Source organism: Oncorhynchus gorbuscha, linkage group LG23 (assembly GCF_021184085.1).
Source record: "Oncorhynchus gorbuscha isolate QuinsamMale2020 ecotype Even-year linkage group LG23, OgorEven_v1.0, whole genome shotgun sequence".
Taxonomy (NCBI): Eukaryota; Metazoa; Chordata; class Actinopteri; order Salmoniformes; family Salmonidae; genus Oncorhynchus; species Oncorhynchus gorbuscha.
Genome location: NC_060195.1, coordinates 68465452 through 68484232, shown reverse-complemented (window position 1 = coordinate 68484232; position 18781 = coordinate 68465452). Strand labels below are relative to the sequence as shown.

General features: G+C 47.1%; 1 pseudogene; it reads right to left on the bottom strand.

The window, feature by feature from the left end:
* The window catches only part of LOC124010732, a 109792-nt pseudogene that overhangs the window by 59350 nt on the left and 31661 nt on the right, over positions 1-18781 (bottom strand).

The following is an 18781-nucleotide window of genomic DNA, read 5'->3' as shown; positions in this document are numbered from 1 at the left end:
GAGAGAGAACGGAAGAGTCAGATCTTCCACACACATACTGAGATATCCTCTCTCCTGTGGGTGTATGTGTGTGGCTCGACAAGACGCTGCCCTACAGGCTCGTCCCATACTGACACACCTGACACATGGCCGTGGAGTGGGGGAACAACAGAACAGAGGAGAGAGAGAGTCTGAAAGAGAAACACGATACTGAGGTTATCAGAGCGCTGTCCGTCTTTCAGACTCCCCTTCCCTCTATTTTTACAGTCTGGGCTGCTCTCTTCCATCCCTCCCCCTCCGTCCTCACCCTCTCTGCGGAGGTTTTCATTTATGCCGTCCTCCACTTCCTTTCTTCTCTCTCCCTTCGTTTTCCCTACTCCTTCCTCTCCCTCTATGGAGATTAGGGTCGCTGGTCTAGTCTAGGGTGAAGTGCTAATTATTCCCGACCACAGGTTGTGTGTGTGTGTGCACTGCGGGTCCACACACACACACACACACACACACACACACACACACACACGTGGTGGCTGCGCGGTGGCGGGGCTAATAAATGTCAGCGCTTCTCCAGGGGCCCTGGCCGTGGCCTCGCAAAGTCATTTATAACCATGAGCGCTGGCTTGTCACAGAGAGATGGGGGGGAACGAGAGCGTGACTTGACTGCCCACCGCCAGAAATGCCCCAGGATACACGCGCACCCAATTGTTACTCCAAAATGTAAAGCTCCTAACAAAAAGCTGATTTTCTCATACGCTTCCTTTGTAACACTGTAAGTAACTATAAGTTAAGCAAAGACAGCCATTATTGCAACACACTGCAGTTACAAATTCTACTCATATAACTTCAACACACATTCCTGATGGTTGGCCAGCCAGTTAGCATCAATAGTTGATGGTTGGCCATCCAGTTAAAAACCTCTTGAGTGCAGGGGTCAGTATTTTGATGTTTGGATGAAAAACGTACTCAAATGAAACTGCCTATTTCTCAGGCCCATAATCTATAATATGCATATAATTGTCAGATTAGGATAGAACACACTCGAAAGTTTCCAAAACGGTCAAAAATATTGTCTGTGAGTATAACAGAACTGATATTGCAGGTGAGAACCTGAGGAAAATCCAACCCGGACGTGCTGTTTTAACTGAAAGCTCCCCATTTCATTGCCTTCCTTCGCTCCATTTAAAGGAATATCAACCAGATTCCTTGTCATATGGCTTCCCCATGGTATGAACAGTCTTTAGACCTAGTTTCAGGGTTTTATTTTGAAAAATGAGCGCGAAAGATCACGTCGTGTCATTGTATGACCAGGTGCCAGCTCTCCTATTGAAGAAGCTACAGTCCCGGTTGAAATATTATCGATTATATTTTGTGAAAACAACCTGAGGATTGATTCTAAAATACATTTGACATGTTTCTACAAACTTTACGGATGCTATTTGGAATTTTCCTCTGCTCCGTCGTGACCGCTCGAGCCTGTGGATTTCTGAACATAATGCGCCAACCAAATGGAGGTATTTTGGATATAAAATAATCTTTATGGAACAAAAGGAACATTTATTGTGTAACTGGGAGTCTCGTGAGTGCAAAAATCCGAAGATCATCAAAGGTAAGCGATTAATTTTATTGCTTTTCTGACTTTCATGACCAATCTACTTGGTTGCTAGTTGTTTGTAATGTTTTGTCTTCTGAGAGAGATGTCCTAACATAAACGCTTGGTATGCTTTCGCCGAAAAGCCTTTTTGAAATCTGACACGCCAGGTCGATTAACAACAAGCTAAACTGTGTTATGCTATATTGCACTTGTGATTTCATGAAAATTAAATATTTTTAGTAATTTAATTTGAATTTGCACGCTCTGATATTGACGAAAATGATCCCGGTAACGGGATAGGTGCATCAATAAGTTAATATCAATAGTTGATGGTCGACCATCCAGTTAATATCCATAGTTGATGGTTGGTTATCCAGTTAATATCAATAGTTGATGGTTGGTTATCCAGTTAATATCAATAGTTGATGGTTGGTTATCCAGTTAATATCAATAGTTGATGGTTGGTTATCCAGTTAATATCAATAGTTGATGGTTGGTTATCCAGTTAATATCAATAGTTGATGGTTGGTTATCCAGTTAGTATCAATAGTTGATGGTTGGTCATCCAGTTAATATCAATAGTTGGTTGGTTATCCAGTTAATATCAATAGTTGATGGTTGGTTATCCAGTTAATATCAATAGTTGATGGTTGGTTATACAGTTAGTATCAATTGTTGATGGTTGGTTATCCAGTTAGTATCAATAGTTGATGGTTGGTTATCCAGTTAGTATCAATAGTTGATGGTTGGTTATCCAGTTAATATCAATAGTTGATGGTTGGTTATCCAGTTAATATCAATAGTTGATGGTTGGTTATCCAGTTAATATCAATAGTTGATGGTTGGTTATCCAGTTAGTATCAATTGTTGATGGTTGGTTATCCAGTTAGTATCAATAGTTGATGGTTGTTTATCCAGTTAGTATCAATTGTTGATGGTTGGTTATCCAGTTAGTATCAATTGTTGATGGTTGGTTATCCAGTTAGTATCAATAGTTGATGGTTGGTTATCCAGTTAGTATCAATTGTTGATGGTTGGTTATCCAGTTAGTATCAATAGTTGTTGGTTGGTTATCCAGTTAGTATCAATTGTTGATGGTTGGTAATCCAGTTAATATCAATAGGTGGTTGGTTATCTAATTAATATCAATAGTTGATGGTTGGTTATCCAGTTAGTATCAATAGTTGATGGTTGGTTATCCAGTTAATATCAATAGTTGATGGTTGGTTATCCAGTTAATATCAATAGTTGATGGTTGGTTATCTAATTAATATCAATAGTTGGTTGGTTATCCAGTTAATATCAATAGTTGATGGTTGGTTATCCAGTTAATATCAATAGTTGATGGTTGGTTATCTAATTAATATCAATAGTTGATGGTTGGTTATCCAGTTAATATCAATAGTTGATGGTTGGTTATCCAGTTAATATCAATAGTTGATAGTTGGTTATCTAATTAATATCAATAATTGGTTGGTTATCCAGTTAATATCAATAGTTGATGGTTGGTTATCCAGTTAATATCAATAGTTGATGGTTGGTTATCCAGTTAATATCAATAGTTGATGGTTGGTTATCCAGTTAGTATCAATAGTTGATGGTTGGTTATCCAGTTAGTATCAATTGTTGATGGTTGGTTATCCAGTTAGTATCAATAGTTGATGGTTGGTTACCCAGTTAGTATCAATAGTTGATGGTTGGTTATCCAGTTAGTATCAATTGTTGATGGTTGGTTATCCAGTTAGTATCAATAGTTGATGGTTGGTTATCCAGTTAATATCAATAGTTGATGGTTGGTTATCCAGTTAGTATCAATAGTTGATGGTTGGTTATCCAGTTAGTATCAATTGTTGATGGTTGGTTATCCAGTTAATATCAATAGTTGATGGTTGGTTATCCAGTTAATATCAATAGTTGATGGTTGGTTATCTAATTCATATCAATAGTTGGTTGGTTATCCAGTTAATATCAATAGTTGATGGTTGGTTATCCAGTTAATATCAATAGTTGATGGTTGGTTATCTATAGTTGATGGTTGGTTATCAGTTAATATGGTTGGTTAATATCAATAGTTGATGGTTGGTTATCCAGTTAATATCAATAGTTGATGGTTGGTTATCCAGTTAGTATCAATAGTTGATGGTTGGTTATCCAGTTAGTATCAATTGTTGATGGTTGGTTATCCAGTTAGTATCAATAGTTGATGGTTGGTTATCCAGTTAATATCAATTGTTGATGGTTGGTTATCCAGTTAATATCAATAGTTGGTTGGTTATCTAATTAATATCAATAGTTGATGGTTGGTTATCCAGTTAGTATCAATAGTTGATGGTTGGTTATCCAGTTAGTATCAATTGTTGATGGTTGGTTATCCAGTTAGTATCAATAATTGATGGTTGGTTATCCAGTTAGTATCAATAGTTGATGGTTGGTTATCCAGTTAATATCAATAGTTGATGGTTGCTACATCTAGATTGTTACCCTGAGTGTAACAAAACAACGTTTTATGTAAATATTACCTCCATGTATGAGATGATAAAATGCTATATTTGAAATGGGATCTGAAAACCCCTCCATATTTAGGCTCCGCATTCTGATTTGACACATTCTGAAGACACGTTAAATTAATGTGACTCTTCTAAAAGGAAAGTAACATGAAAGACGTTACGATGCTTTCATGATATAGATCTGCACAGTGTGTGTGTGTGTGTGTGTGTGTGGACACGTCTGTCAGCGACGGCGCTCGCAGCAGCCAGTGAACGGCAAACAGGATACAGCCACCGCGTCTGCCCCGGAGAGATCTCTGGGTGTGTGTGTGTGAATACCGCAGCAGGCGGAAGGAGGAGGAGAAAGAGAGGAAAGGGAGCAGAGAGGCTCGGGGAGGAGGGGTGTGTGTGTGTGTGTGTGTGTGTGTGTGTGTGTGTGTGTGTGTGTGTGTGTGTGTGTGTGTGTGTGTGTGTGTGTGTGTGTGTGTGTGTGTGTGTGTGTGTGTGTGTGTGTGTGTGTGTCTGTGTCTGTCCGTGCCCTGAGGAATTACCCAGCGCAGCAGCTGTCAGCACGGCACCTGCAGAATCACACACACACACACACACACACACACACACACACACACACACACACACACACACACACACACACACACACACACACACACACACACACACACACACACACACACACACACACACACACACACACACACACACACACACACACACACACACACACACAGTGTTGTGATCTACATAGCCAGAGACAAGGCTCTCACGGACATGACACACCAGCCGAGGCCCATTCCTGCTCCCTGGGGTTGCTGTGTTTTGTGAAGAATGTGCTTCCGTCACACAGTCCAGACCTCTAGAGCACACTCACCCTCCACCCTCTTTCCCTTCCTCCCTCCCTCACTCCTTCCATCCCTCCTCTTCCAGTCTGGGGCGGATTGTGCTCAGAGCAGGGGGAGGTCATAGCAGCGACACACAAACACACACTCGCAGTGACCCCAAGCACATCTCCCTCTGAGCTTTCCCAGTGAGCTCCAATAAGCTCTATAATTGTAATAATCAACATGGTTGTGATTTGAAGCATATTTAAGGAGCTCTGCCCAGGGGGGTTTCAGCCAAGGGAACACACAGTGGAACACAGAGGACTCGATCTCTCACACACTGGGAGAGAGGATGACAAAAAAACAGAGAGAATGTTTCCGCAAGAGTGTGTGCACAAAAGCGTGAAGAGGAGTGTGTGTGTTCCACTCACCTTATTCTCCCTCTCTTCCCTCAGTTCTTCATTCCCCAGTCTCTCTCTCTCTCTCTTCCCTCAGTTCTTCATTCCCCAGCCTCTCTCTCTCCCTCTCGTCCATCAGTTCTTCATTCCCCAGCCTCTCTCTCTCCCTCTCTTCCATCAGTTCTTCATTCCCCAGCCTCTCTCTCTCCCTCTCTTCCATCAGTTCTTCATTCCCCAGTCTCTCTCTCTCTCTCTCCCTCTGGGTGGTGTGTTTAGTCTTGCACTGCCGCTTGCCCTTGGGCTTGTCCTGGTCGCCGTGCCAACGGAGTCTGGGGGCCACCAAGTCCCCCCTTGGGTTAGGGTCATGGTCGGGGTGAGGGCCGGGGGGTCCCAGTCCCAAAGCGCTGGTCCTGCGGTGTTCTTTTAGCCTCTGTCTCTTGTCTGACAGCCGTGGAGGGCTGGGGGTGAGGGTGATGCGGGGGTGTGCAGGGGCCAGGGAGTGAAAGGGGGTGAGGGCAGGGATGGTGGTCTGCAGGGGTGGTTTTCTGATAGGGGTGGTGGACGGGGTCCGGTAGAGGCGGTCCCGATGCGCTGGGGTCAGAGGAACAGACGGCAGCACCACTAGACAGAAGGAGGGATGGGAGAGTTTAGCAAACAGTCCCGGCAAACAGAACCATCTCCCACAGAGCAAATACAACCAGATAAATTACACTACAAATACTACTTATCCCCTGGCACTACTGGGAGTGGAGGCTTTTGTTCCAGCCCAGCACCAACACACCTGGTGGACCTGATAAAGATAGAATGGACTATTGTTTGTTTCAAGGCCATGTGCAACAGCCAACACCAGAAAAAAAGTCTGTTCTTTCCCAAGCGTCTCTTTTTTTCTAGGATGAAAACAAAACAAGCATGTACTTTTCTCCAAGGTCTCGTTAGAGAACGTGATGAGACAGAGGGCTGGGACTGAATGCTAGAGTGACGTCCTCACGAAGACGTCCGTGGTATCTGGGGAATCTGATCTAGAGGAGGGGGTTATGGGATACAGGAGGGATATATGAAATATGACAGACAGAGAGGGAAAACAGAGAGGTGAGAGATTGAGAGATGGAGAGTGATTGCAAAAGGGCAGCAAGCCTGCGAGACAAAGAGCGCGCGAGCGAGAGAGAGCGAGCGGGGGAGGGAGAAGGAGCAGAACAAAGAGAGTAAGAGGGAGTGCAGGAGAGAGTGAGAGAGCGAGAGAAAACACAAGGGAGTGGGGGGAAGCGAGAGGAGGGTGTAGTGTCAGCTGTTTTCCATTGCGTGCACCAACAGCGACATGAAACATACGAAATGACAGACCCTGGGTGCAGCTGCAATACACAGCGATACACACACTCATTTGCACGCACACACACGTGGTGAAGAGACAGAGAGGCGGTTTCAGAGAGCCAGTGGGGAGGTTTAACTCGTCCATCTGGTAAATGATTTATCGTGCTGGGCGGGATGCTCGCTGCAAATGGCCTTCCTCCTCTGAGGATATCCAGAGGGGAGAGGCCAATCCACCACACACACGCACTCGTTCTCACACTTACCTGGTCACACACCACAGCTCTTTCCTAGTAAATGGAGGAGGGGCTAAATGGTGTGAGGGAAAAATGACCCTATATTGTGTGCGTGTCTCAAGGACTCTATGGACAGACTGGGTACCATGACAACAATAGGCACATGTTCTGCTTCCCACAAAACAATTCCTATCTGCAGAGAACACACACACACACACAAGTGTGTTTGTGTGTGTGTGTGTGTCAACCTGTCTCGCAGTATGCAGGGCGATGCCTATTATCCCCTAGCTACCTCTGACCCCCCTCCCTCCCCCCAGCACAGGGAACAGTCCCCAGAGAGGTGTCGCGCACTAAAGCATGTGTGGTGTGTAAACCGCTTCCCTTCTCCAATAAGGTGTAATTAATAATACCCTGTACTGTTGTGTTTCCTCCAGGGCTTAGAGGACCAACTTTAAACATCATGTCACCCCTCATCCTATTCAACCCCTTTTACACCACTCAACGTTTAACAGGGCTCTTATCTGCACATCTTCAAATGAGCCGACAAACCCTGGGACAACGTGGAGGAGCTTTGAACACACCTCTAAACGCCCTGACAAACCCTGGGACAACGTGGAGGAGCTTTGAACACACCTCTAAACGCCCTGACAAACCCTGGGACAACGTGGAGGAGCTTTGAACACACCTCTAAACGCCCTAACAAACCCTGGGACAACGTGGAGGAGCTTTGAACACACCTCTAAACGCCCTGACAAACCCTGGGACAACGTGGAGGAGCTTTGAACACACCTCTAAACGCCCTGACAAACCCTGGGACAACGTGGAGGAGCTTTGAACACACCTCTAAACGCCCTGACAAACCCTGGGACAACGTGGAGGAGCTTTGAACACACCTCTAAACGCCCTGACAAACCCTGGGACAACGTGGAGGAGATTTGAACACACCTCTAAACGCCCTGACAAACCCTGGGACAACGTGGAGGAGCTTTGAACACACCTCTAAACGCCCTGACAAACCCTGGGACAACGTGGAGGAGCTTTGAACACACCTCTAAACGCCCTGACAAACCCTGGAACAAAGTGGAGGAGCTTTGAACACACCTCTAAACGCCCTGACAAACCCTGGGACAACGTGGAGGAGCTTTGAACACACCTCTAAACGCCCTGACAAACCCTGGGACAACGTGGAGGAGCTTTGAACACACCTCTAAACGCCCTGACAAACCCTGGGACAACGTGGAGGAGCTTTGAACACACCTCTAAACGCCCTGACAAACCCTGGGACAACGTGGAGGAGCTTTGAACACACCTCTAAACGCCCTGACAAACCCTGGGACAACGTGGAGGAGCTTTGAACACACCTCTAAACGCCCTGACAAATGAGACTAATGGAAAGGGTGGGGGTGTGTGTGGGTAGTGTCTAGTCACTTACACAGAGGGTGTGTGTGTGTGTCTGACTGAGCGGTGTGTGTAGCACAGGGGATGCGAAGGAGTGTGTGTGTCTGTTGCAAAGCGGATATCTATTTGTGGACCGTTGAGAGTGTGTGTATATGTGTGTGTGTGTGTGTGTGTGTGTGTGTGTGTGTGTGTGTGTGTGTGTGTGTGTGTGTGTGTGTGTGTGTGTGTGTGTGTGTGTGTGTGTGTGTGTGTGTGTGTGTGTGTGTGTGTGTGTGTGTGTGTGTGTGTGTAGGTTCGTTAAACAACCATTAGAATGCAACACGGATTCAGAGAAGAGCAGTTTGACTGACACACACCTCTGCATGTTCCATATGTCAGAGGAGCCGTGAGTGCTCACACAGTTAGACTCTTTACTGAAGACAAGGAAGGAGGATACGATATCAAACACAGTTAGACTCTTTACTGAAGACAAGGAAGGAGGATACGGTATCAAGGAGAGAGATAGGAGAAAGAGAGAGGCGAGAGAAGGAATGGAAGGAAATAAATCAGAGATGCTAAATTGGAGACGCTGAGATGAGAAAGTGAGAGACAGAGGGGGAAAAAATACATTGGCTGGCGGAGAGAAAACCCCCAGGAAAAAGCAGAGAGAGAGAACTGCTGGTTGAACTACCAGTGTTATTAACAGGGGAATCTCACGCCTCATTATGCCCAGGCACGAGTTGCCACGGTGATATCGTTTAAGTGCCAGAGAGAGGTAGTGGGAGAGAGAGAGAACGTTGTGTGAGAAAGAGCAAGAGAGTCAGACGGACAGAAATCTAGAGAGAAGGAGAGAGGGACAAGCCGTCTGTCACCCAGACAACCACTAACATATCCCCAAAACGGCTGCCTACTGCCTTCGTTACCACACCAACACCTGGTGTTTCACGTCCACTGCTCAGCCCACTCCCCTGACCTCTGTTCCCTCTGTACCCCCGAAGGGAACATACAACACGTAGACAACGCTAGCTAGCTGGCGACAGGCCAATCTTCAAGGTCATCTAGCCAAGGCAACACGCCCGTAGCCTACAGTGAAAAGGTGGAAAATGGGAGCAAAGCTCGTCCCCAAAATGTTGAACTAATAAAATAGGTGCAGTGAAATGTGCAGTGAAATACAGTCATGGTGCTGAATGCAGTGAGTGACTCAACGCTACAGCGCTGGAGTGGCTTTTATTGATGCTGAGTCAATAAAAGGTGGGGTTATTGTTCTTTATGGATGGTTGTAAAGAACATGATTATCATGCATTCCACATCCACACAGCCCAATGCCTCCGTGACTCAACTGAAAACTGTTGTCAACATCTGCCAGAAAGGATGGTTGGATGGATGATTATTATACGAAAACCCAAACTCTAGAAGACCCAAAATAAGCCATTTTTATCAACTTTGTTTTAACGTACCTCGCTCGATGTCGCCGTGACCAAATGTTTCATGGCACCAGGCGTGGCCGTTGACCTCTGACCTGCGTTTCAGGCTCCGGTCTTCCTGTGAGGCAACTTTCCTGTCTGTGACGCCAACCTCGGGGCACCCGTTGGGCAGGGTCGTCGTCATGGCCATGCTTCCGTTGACCTCTGTCGACCTCTGGGTGGCGGCCTGCCATTGGCTGAGCTCCTGGGCGAGGCGGGGCTTGCTGAGTCGGAGGCCGGTCAGCTCGATACACACCTTGAGGTTCTTTAGTTCCTCTGGGACGGGCTCAGTGGGGCCTGGGGAGATGGACGACCAGAGGTTAAATCAACGTTTGGGAAACCAAGTCATTGTGGGTTAGATGATTGATGAAGTTCAGTCAGAGCAACAAGCTACTGGAGATGAAAGAGAAAAGACCCCATTGAGGCTGTGTAATGGTACACTGGAAACCTTCTCCAATCTCTCCTGTTCACCGTCCCTCCCCAAATCCACCAACACTTTTAAATAGAAATAATATAATAATGAACGGAAAACACATGAAAACACATCTTTCTCAAATTGCATTTGGGTGGAAAAATCCAGTTGATCCTTTCCATATAAAGAGGCACGAATTGTAACGAAATGCGCTTGAATCTAATGAATTTAGTTGCATTGGAAGCTCAGCTAATAAAAGAAGTTAAACATTTGTTTTTAAATGAAAAGCTGTGCTGTTGTGAAAGAGCTCACCTCCAACCCCCTGTTAACAACAAATGGGAGCAATTCCACAGAGTTTTAAATAAAGTAGCGATTCTCAGAATGTTATTTTGGGTTGAAACCAAACTGGTCTGTTTGTGAAGCACGACACCGCAGAGCCCCTTGACGAATCACAGCTGAGTGTGTGTGTTTGTGTGTTTGGTTTCGTGTAGGCAACTGAACACAAATCACACGACATGAAAAGACTGAGAAAGACACCACCACAAAAGAGAACGACAGAGGGAGAGAAGGAGTGAGAGAGGGAGAGAAGGAGTGAGAGAGGGAGTGAGAGAGGGAGAGAAGGAGTGAGAGAGAGAGGGAGAGAGAGAAGGAGTGAGAGAGGGAGAGAAGGAGTGAGAGAGAGAGGGAGTGAGAGAAGGAGTGAGAGAGGGAGAGAAGGAGTGAGAGGGAGAGAAGGAGTGAGAGAGGGAGAGAAGGAGTGAGAGAGGGAGTGAGAGAGGGAGAGAAGGAGTGAGAGAGAGAGAGGGAGTGAGAGAAGGAGTGAGAGAGGGAGAGAAGGAGTGAGAGAGAGAGGGAGTGAGAGAAGGAGTGAGAGAGGGAGAGAAGGAGTGAGAGAGGGAGAGAAGGAGTGAGAGAGGGAGAGAAGGAGTGAGAGAGAGAGGGAGTGAGAGAAGGAGTGAGAGAGGGAGAGAAGGAGTGAGAGAGAGAGGGAGTGAGAGAAGGAGTGAGAGAGGGAGAGAAGGAGTGAGAGAGGGAGAGCGGGAGAGAGGGAGAGAAGGAGTGAGAGAGGGAGAGAAGGAGTGAGAGAGGGAGAGAAGGAGTGAGAGAGGGAGAGGAGTGAGAGAAGGAGTGAGAGAGGGAGAGAAGGAGTGAGAGAGAGAGGGAGTGAGAGAAGGAGTGAGAGAGGGAGAGAAGGAGTAAGAGAGGGATAGAAGGAGTGAGAGAGAGAGGGAGTGAGAGAAGGAGTGAGAGAAGGAGTGAGAGAGGGAGAGAAGGAGTGAGAGAAGGAGTGAGAGAGGGAGAGAAGGAGTGAGAGAGGGAGCGAAGGAGTGAGAGAGGGAGAGAAGGAGTGAGAGAGAGAGAGAGAAGGAGAGAGAGAGAGGAGGGAGAGAGAGGAGATGGAAGGAGAGAGAGGGAGAGAGATGGAGGGAGAGAGAGGAGATGGAAGGAGAGAGATTGAGGGAGAGAGATGAATTGGACGGAGAGAGGGGGCGAGAGATGGAGGGAGAGAAGGAGGGAGAGAGAGAAGGAGTGAGAGAGGGAGTGAGAGAGGGAGTGAGAGAGCCCAGCCACATGTAAGCAGATGAATCCAGGCCGGGGAGAGAGTGATGACAGACAGGATGGGGGGATTCTCTTGTCACTGAGTGAGGGATGAGGAAGGAGGGAGAGAAAGAGGAAGGGAAGAATAATGGAGAGGTAAATAGATCCATGACGAGGGCCCTTACCGTTGGTTAGCCTGGCTCTTTTGGCTGGAACATACATCGTCTCCTCCTTCTCCTCTTCTCTCTCATTTTCCTCCCGCTCTTTCCCCTGGCTGTCGGCCTGGAGTGGCTGGCACGGTTCCAGGGCATATGCGTGTTTCCTGCCAGGCACCGCGGTGGGCATGGAGGCTGGCATGGTGGGCATGATGCCAGGGTTGGCATCCTTCTGGGCCAGCCTTTCCACTGGGGCCGTGGGCAGGCTGGCAGATCGCTCCCGTGGGAGCACACACACCCTCTCCTCTTTCTCCAGCATCATCCCCCTCTTCCTCTCCCCCAGGTCGGGGCCAGCATGCTCCCTCTCTCTGGGAGGGAGGCCCTCGGTGTGTGGGCATCGCTTGAGAACAGGCACTCTGTTGTTGGGGCACGTCAGCTGCACACCTGCACACACACACACAGAAGGGGGATAATCAAATACACTGAGCAGCACTGGAGAAACCACAGCACTCTCATCAAACTAAATCAGTTTAAAATGATGACCGCTGGTCCAGGCTCAAGACGAGGTAGAAAATACTCCCCACATAAACAGCAGCCACTCACCAGCCCAGCAGCCACCCCTATGTTTGGTCGAGGCCCACCATGCTCTTCCCACACACAGAGGCAGCAAGAGAGGCAGCGAGAGAGAGAGAGGCAGCGAGAGAGAGAGAGGCAGCGAGAGAGAGAGAGGCAGCGAGAGAGAGAGAGGCAGCGAGAGAGAGAGAGGCAGCGAGAGAGAGAGAGGCAGCGAGAGAGAGAGAGGCAGCGAGAGAGAGAGGCAGCGAGAGAGAGAGGCAGCGAGAGAGAGAGAGGCAGCGAGAGAGAGAGAGGCAGCGAGAGAGAGAGAGGAGAGAGAGAGAGAGAGAGAGAGAGGCAGAGAGAGCGAGAGAGGCAGAGAGAGCGAGAGAGGCAGAGAGAGCGAGAGAGGGGCAGAGAGAGAGAGAGGCAGCGAGAGAGAGAGAGGCAGCGAGAGAGAGAGAGAGGCAGCGAGAGAGAGAGAGAGGCAGCGAGAGAGAGAGAGAGGCAGCCAGAGAGAGAGAGAGGCAGAGAGAGAGAGAGAGGCAGAGAGAGTGAGAGAGGCAGAGAGAGCGAGAGAGGGGCAGAGAGAGAGAGAGGGGCAGAGAGAGAGAGAGAGGCAGCGAGAGAGAGAGAGGCAGCGAGAGAGAGAGAGGCAGCGAGAGAGAGAGAGGCAGAGAGAGAGAGAGAGGCAGAGAGAGAGAGAGAGGCAGAGAGAGAGAGAGGCAGAGAGAGAGAGAGAGAGAGAGAGGCAGAGAGAGAGAGGGGCAGAGAGAGAGAGAGGGGCAGAGAGAGAGAGAGGGGCAGCGAGAGAGAGAGAGGCAGCGAGAGAGAGAGGGGCAGCGAGAGAGAGAGAGGCAGCGAGAGAGAGAGAGGCAGCGAGAGAGAGAGAGAGGCAGAGAGAGAGAGAGAGGCAGAGAGAGAGAGGGGCAGAGAGAGAGAGGGGCAGAGAGAGAGAGAGAGAGAGACTGGGTCTTTCCAACTCCCTGGGCTCAAATTAGCTTCAAACATCAGCTCGGGCTGTCTTCCAGCTCTGCCCCCTATTCCCACCCACTGCTGCTTCCAGCTCTGCCCCCTATTCCCACCCACTGCTGCTTCCAGCTCTGCCCCCTATTCCCACCCACTGCTGCTTCCAGCTCTGCCCCCTATTCCCACCCACTGCTGCTTCCAGCTCTCTCCCTTTCTCTCTGCCCTCTCTTTCCCTCTGTCCTCTCTCACTTTTCCAGACCTCCCTCCCTCCTCTGCATGTCCGGGGCTGTAAAAGGCTCCTTGAGAATGTCTCCAGGCTCTAAAGCAGCCGCTTGGATCAAAGGCAGCTGGTGTGGGTGTCTGCTCTCCATCGCCCACTCTTTCTTTTTCCCCTTCTATCTTTCCACTCGCTTTCTCTCTCTCTTTCTCTGGCTGTAGCCCAGACCCTGGCTACATGCTGTGCTGCCTCACAGGGCTGCCGTTGTACTGGCCCTGCTCTGGGACACACACCCATCCCCCCCAGGTCCTGTCCTGCCAGCGCCCCAAATATCGCTCCATCTGGCAAACAGCATCATATGACTCACGCCACTCCGCTCGGCACAGCGCGCACCCCATAATGACAGCGTCTGCGCCATGGCAACACGCCACCAAAGGTGGTGTGTTGTCAACGCGTGCCACTGCGTGCGATGTCCACTAGTTTCCAAAACATCCAGAGAGGAAGTTCACCCATGCCGTGCACTATGCGATAACACCTACAGTGGGGCAAAAAACTATTTAGTCAGCCACCAATTGTGCAAGTTCTCCCACTTAAAAAGATGAGAGAGGCCTGTAATTTTCATCATAGGTACACTTCAACTATGACAGACAAAAAAAAAGAAAAAATCCAGAAAATGACATTGTAGGATTTTTTATTTATTTATTTGCAAATTATGGTGGAAAATAAGTATTTGGTCACCTACAAACAAGCAAGATTTCTGGCTCTCACAAACCTATAACTTCTTCTTTAATAGGCTCCTCTGTCCTCCACTCGTTACCTGTATTAATGGCACCTGTTTGAACTTGTTATCAGTATACAAGACACCTATCCACAACCTCAAACAGTCACACTCCAAATGGCCAAGACCAAAGAGCTGTCAAAGGACACCAGAAACAAAATTGTAGACCTGTACCAGGCTGGGAAGACTGAATTTGCAATAGGTAAGCAGCTTGGTTTGAAGAAATCAACTGTGGGAGCAATTATTAGAAAATGGAAGACATACAAGACAACTGATAATCTCCCTCGATCTGGGGCTCCACGCAGGATCTCACCCCGTGGGTTCAAAATGATCACAAGAACGGTGAGCAAAAATCCCAGAACCACACGGGGGTCCTAGTGAATGACCTGCAGAGAGCTGGGACCAAAGTAACAAAGCCTACCATCAGTAACACACTACGCTGCCAGGGTCTCAAATCCTGCAGTGCCAGACGTGTCCCCCTGCTTAAGGCAGTACATGTCCAGGCCCGTCTGAAGTTTGCTCGAGAGCATTTGGATGATCCAGAAGAAGATTGGGAGAATGTCATATGGTCAGATGAAACCAAAATAGAACTTTTTGGTAAAAACTCAACTCGTCGTGTTTGGAGGACAAAGAATGCTGAGTTGCATCCAAAGAACAGCATACCTACTGTGAAGCATGGGGGTGGAAACATCATGCTTTGGGGCTGTTTTTCTGCAAAGGGACCAGGACGACTGATCCGTTTAAAGGAAAGAATGAATGGGGCCATGTATCGTGAGATTTTGAGTGAAAACCTCCTTCCATCAGCAAGGGCATTGAAGATGAAACGTGGCTGGGTCTTTCAGCATGACAATGATCCCAAACACACTGCCCGGGCAACGAAGGAGTGGCTTCGTAAGAAGCATTTCAAGGTCCTGGAGTGGCCTAGCCAGTCTCCAGATCTCAACCCCATAGAACATCTTTGGAGGGAGTTGAAAGTCCGTGTTGCCCAGCAACAGCCCCAAAACATCACTGCTCTAGAGGAGATCTGCATGGAGGAATGGGCCAAAATACCAGCAACAGTGTGTGAAAACCTTGTGAAGACTTCCAGAAAACGTTTGACCTTTGTCATTGCCAGTGTATCTATGATGAAAATTACAGGCCTCTCATCTTTTTAAGTGGGAGAACTTGCACAACTGGTGGCTGACTAAATACTTTTTTGCCCCACTGTAATATATATATATATATATATATATATATATATATATATATATATATATATATATATATATATATATATATATATATATACCTGCACTATGCCATAACAGCTATATGCCCTGCACTATGTCATAACATCTATATGCCCTGCACTGTGTCATAACAGCTATATGCCCTGCACTATGTCATAACAGCTATATGCCCTGCACTATGTCATAACAGCTATATGCCCTGCACTATGTCAAAACAGCTATATGCCCTGCACTATGCCATAACAGCTATATGCCCTGCACTATGTCATAACAGCTATATGCCCTGCACTATGTCATAACAGCTATATGCCCTGCACTATGTCATAACAGCTATATGCCCTGCACTATGTCATAACAGCTATATGCCCTGCACTATGCCATAACAGCTATATGCCCTGCACTATGTCATAACAGCTATATGCCCTGCACTATTTCATAACAGCTATATGCCCTGCACTATGCCATAACAGCTATATGCCCTGCACTATGTCATAACAGCTATATGACCTGCACTATGCCATAACAGCTATATGTGGTATAGTGGTGTGGGGGCTGTGCTTTGGCAAAGTGGGTGGGGTTATATCCTTCCTGTTTGGCCCTGTCCGGGGGTGTCCTCGGATGGGGCCACAGTGTCTCCTGACCCCTCCTGTCTCAGCCTCCAGTATTTATGCTGCAGTAGTTTATGTGTCGGGGGGCTAGGGTAAGTTTGTTATATCTGGAGTACTTCTCCTGTCCTATTCGGTGTCCTGTGTGAATCTAAGTGTGTGTTCTTAATTCTCTCCTTATCTCTTTCTTTCTCTCTCTCGGAGGACCTGAGCCCTAGGACCATGCACCAGAACTACCTGACATGATGACTCCTTGCTGTCCCCAGTCCACCTGGCCATGCTGCTGCTCCAGTTTCAACTGACCTGAGCCCTAGGACCATGTCCCAGGACTACCTGACATGACGACTCCTTGCTGTCCCCAGTCCACCTGACCGTGCTGCTGCTCCAGTTTCAACTGTTCTGCATTATTATTCGACCATGCTGGTCATTTATGAACATTTGAACATCTTGGCCATGTTCTGTTATAATCTCCACCTGGCACAGCCAGAAGAGGACTGTCCCCCCCACATAGCCTGGTTCATCTCTAGGTTTCTTCCTAGGTTTAGGCCTTTCTAGGGAGTTTTTCCTAGCCACCGTGCTTCTACACCTGCATTGCTTGCTGTTTGGGGTTTTAGGCTGGGTTTCTGTACAGCACTTTGAGATATCAGCTGATGTACGAAGGGCTATATCAATACATTTGATTTGATTTGATATGCCGTGCACTATGTCATAACAACTATATGCCCTGCACTATGCCATAACAGCTATATGCCCTGCACTATGCCATAACAGCTATATGCCCTGCACTATGTCATAACAGCTATATACCCTGCACTATGCCATAACAGCTATATGCCCTGCACTATGTCATAACAGCTATATGCCCTGCACTATGTCATAACAGCTATATGCCCTGCACTATGTCATAACAGCTATATGACTTGCACTATATGTCATAACAGCTATATGCCCTGCACTATATGTCATAACAGCTATATGCCCTGCACTATGTCATAACAGCTATATGCCCTGCACTATGTCATAACAGCTATATGCCCTGCACTATATGTCATAACAGCTATATGCCCTGCACTATGTCATAACAGCTATATGCCCTGCACTATGTCATAACAGCTATATGACCTGCACTATATGTCATAACAGCTATATGCCCTGCACTATATGTCATAACAGCTATATGCCCTGCACTATGTCATAACAGCTATATGCCCTGCACTATATGTCATAACAGCTATATGCCCTGCACTATATGTCATAACAGCTATATGCCCTGCACTATGCCATTACAGCTATATGCCCTGCACTATGCCATAACAGCTATATGCCCTGCACTATGTCATAACAGCTATATGCCCTGCACTATGTCATAACAGCTATATGCCCTGCACTATGTCATAACAGCTATATGCCCTGCACTATGTCATAACAGCTATATGACCTGCACTATGTCATAACAGCTATATGCCCTGCACTATGTCATAACAGCTATATGCCCTGCACTATGTCATAACAGCTATATGACCTGCACTATGCCGTAAGAGCTATATGCCCTGCACTATGTCATAACAGCTATATGCCCTGCACTATGTCATAACAGCTATATTCCCTGCACTATGTCATAACAGCTATATGCCCTGCACTATGTCTTAACAGCTATATGACCTGTACTATGCCGTAAGAGCTATATGCCCTGCACTATGTCATAACAGCTATATGCCCTGCACTATGTCATAACAGCTATATGCCCTGCACTATGTCATAACAGCTATATGACCTGCACTATGCCGTAAGAGCTATATGCCCTGCACTATGTCATAACAGCTATATGCCCTGCACTATGTCATAACAGCTATATGCCCTGCAATATGTCATAACAGCTATATGCCCTGCACTATATGTCATAACAGCTATATGACCTGCACTATATGTCATAACAGCTATATGCCCTGCACTATGTCATAACAGCTATATGCCCTGCACTATATCATAACAGCTATATGACCTGCACTATGCCGTAAGAGCTATATGCCCTGCACTATGCCGTAAGAGCTATATGCCCTGCACTATGCCATAACAGCTATATGCCCTGCACTATGTCATAACAGCTATATGCCATGCACTATGTCGTAACAGCTATATGACCTGCACTATGTCATAACAGCTATATGACCTGCACTATGTCATAACAGCTATATGCCATGCACTATGTCGTAACAGCTATATGACCTGCACTATGTCATAACAGCTATATGACCTGCACTATGCCGTAAGAGCTATATGACCTGCACTATGTCATAACAGCTATATGACCTGCACTATGTCAAAACAGCTATTTGCCCTGCACTATGTCAAAACTGCTATATGACCTGCACTATGTCAAAACAGCTATATGCCCTGCACTATGTCATAACAGCTATATGACCTGCACTATGTCAAAACAGCTATATGCCCTGCACTATGTCAAAACAGCTATATGCCCTGCACTATGCCATAACAGCTATATGCCCTGCACTATGTCATAACAGCTATATGCCCTGCAATATGTCAAAACAGCTATATGCCCTGCACTATGTCATAACAGCTATATGACCTGGACTATGTCATAACAGCTATATGCCCTGCACTATGTCATAACAGCTGTATGCCCTGCACTA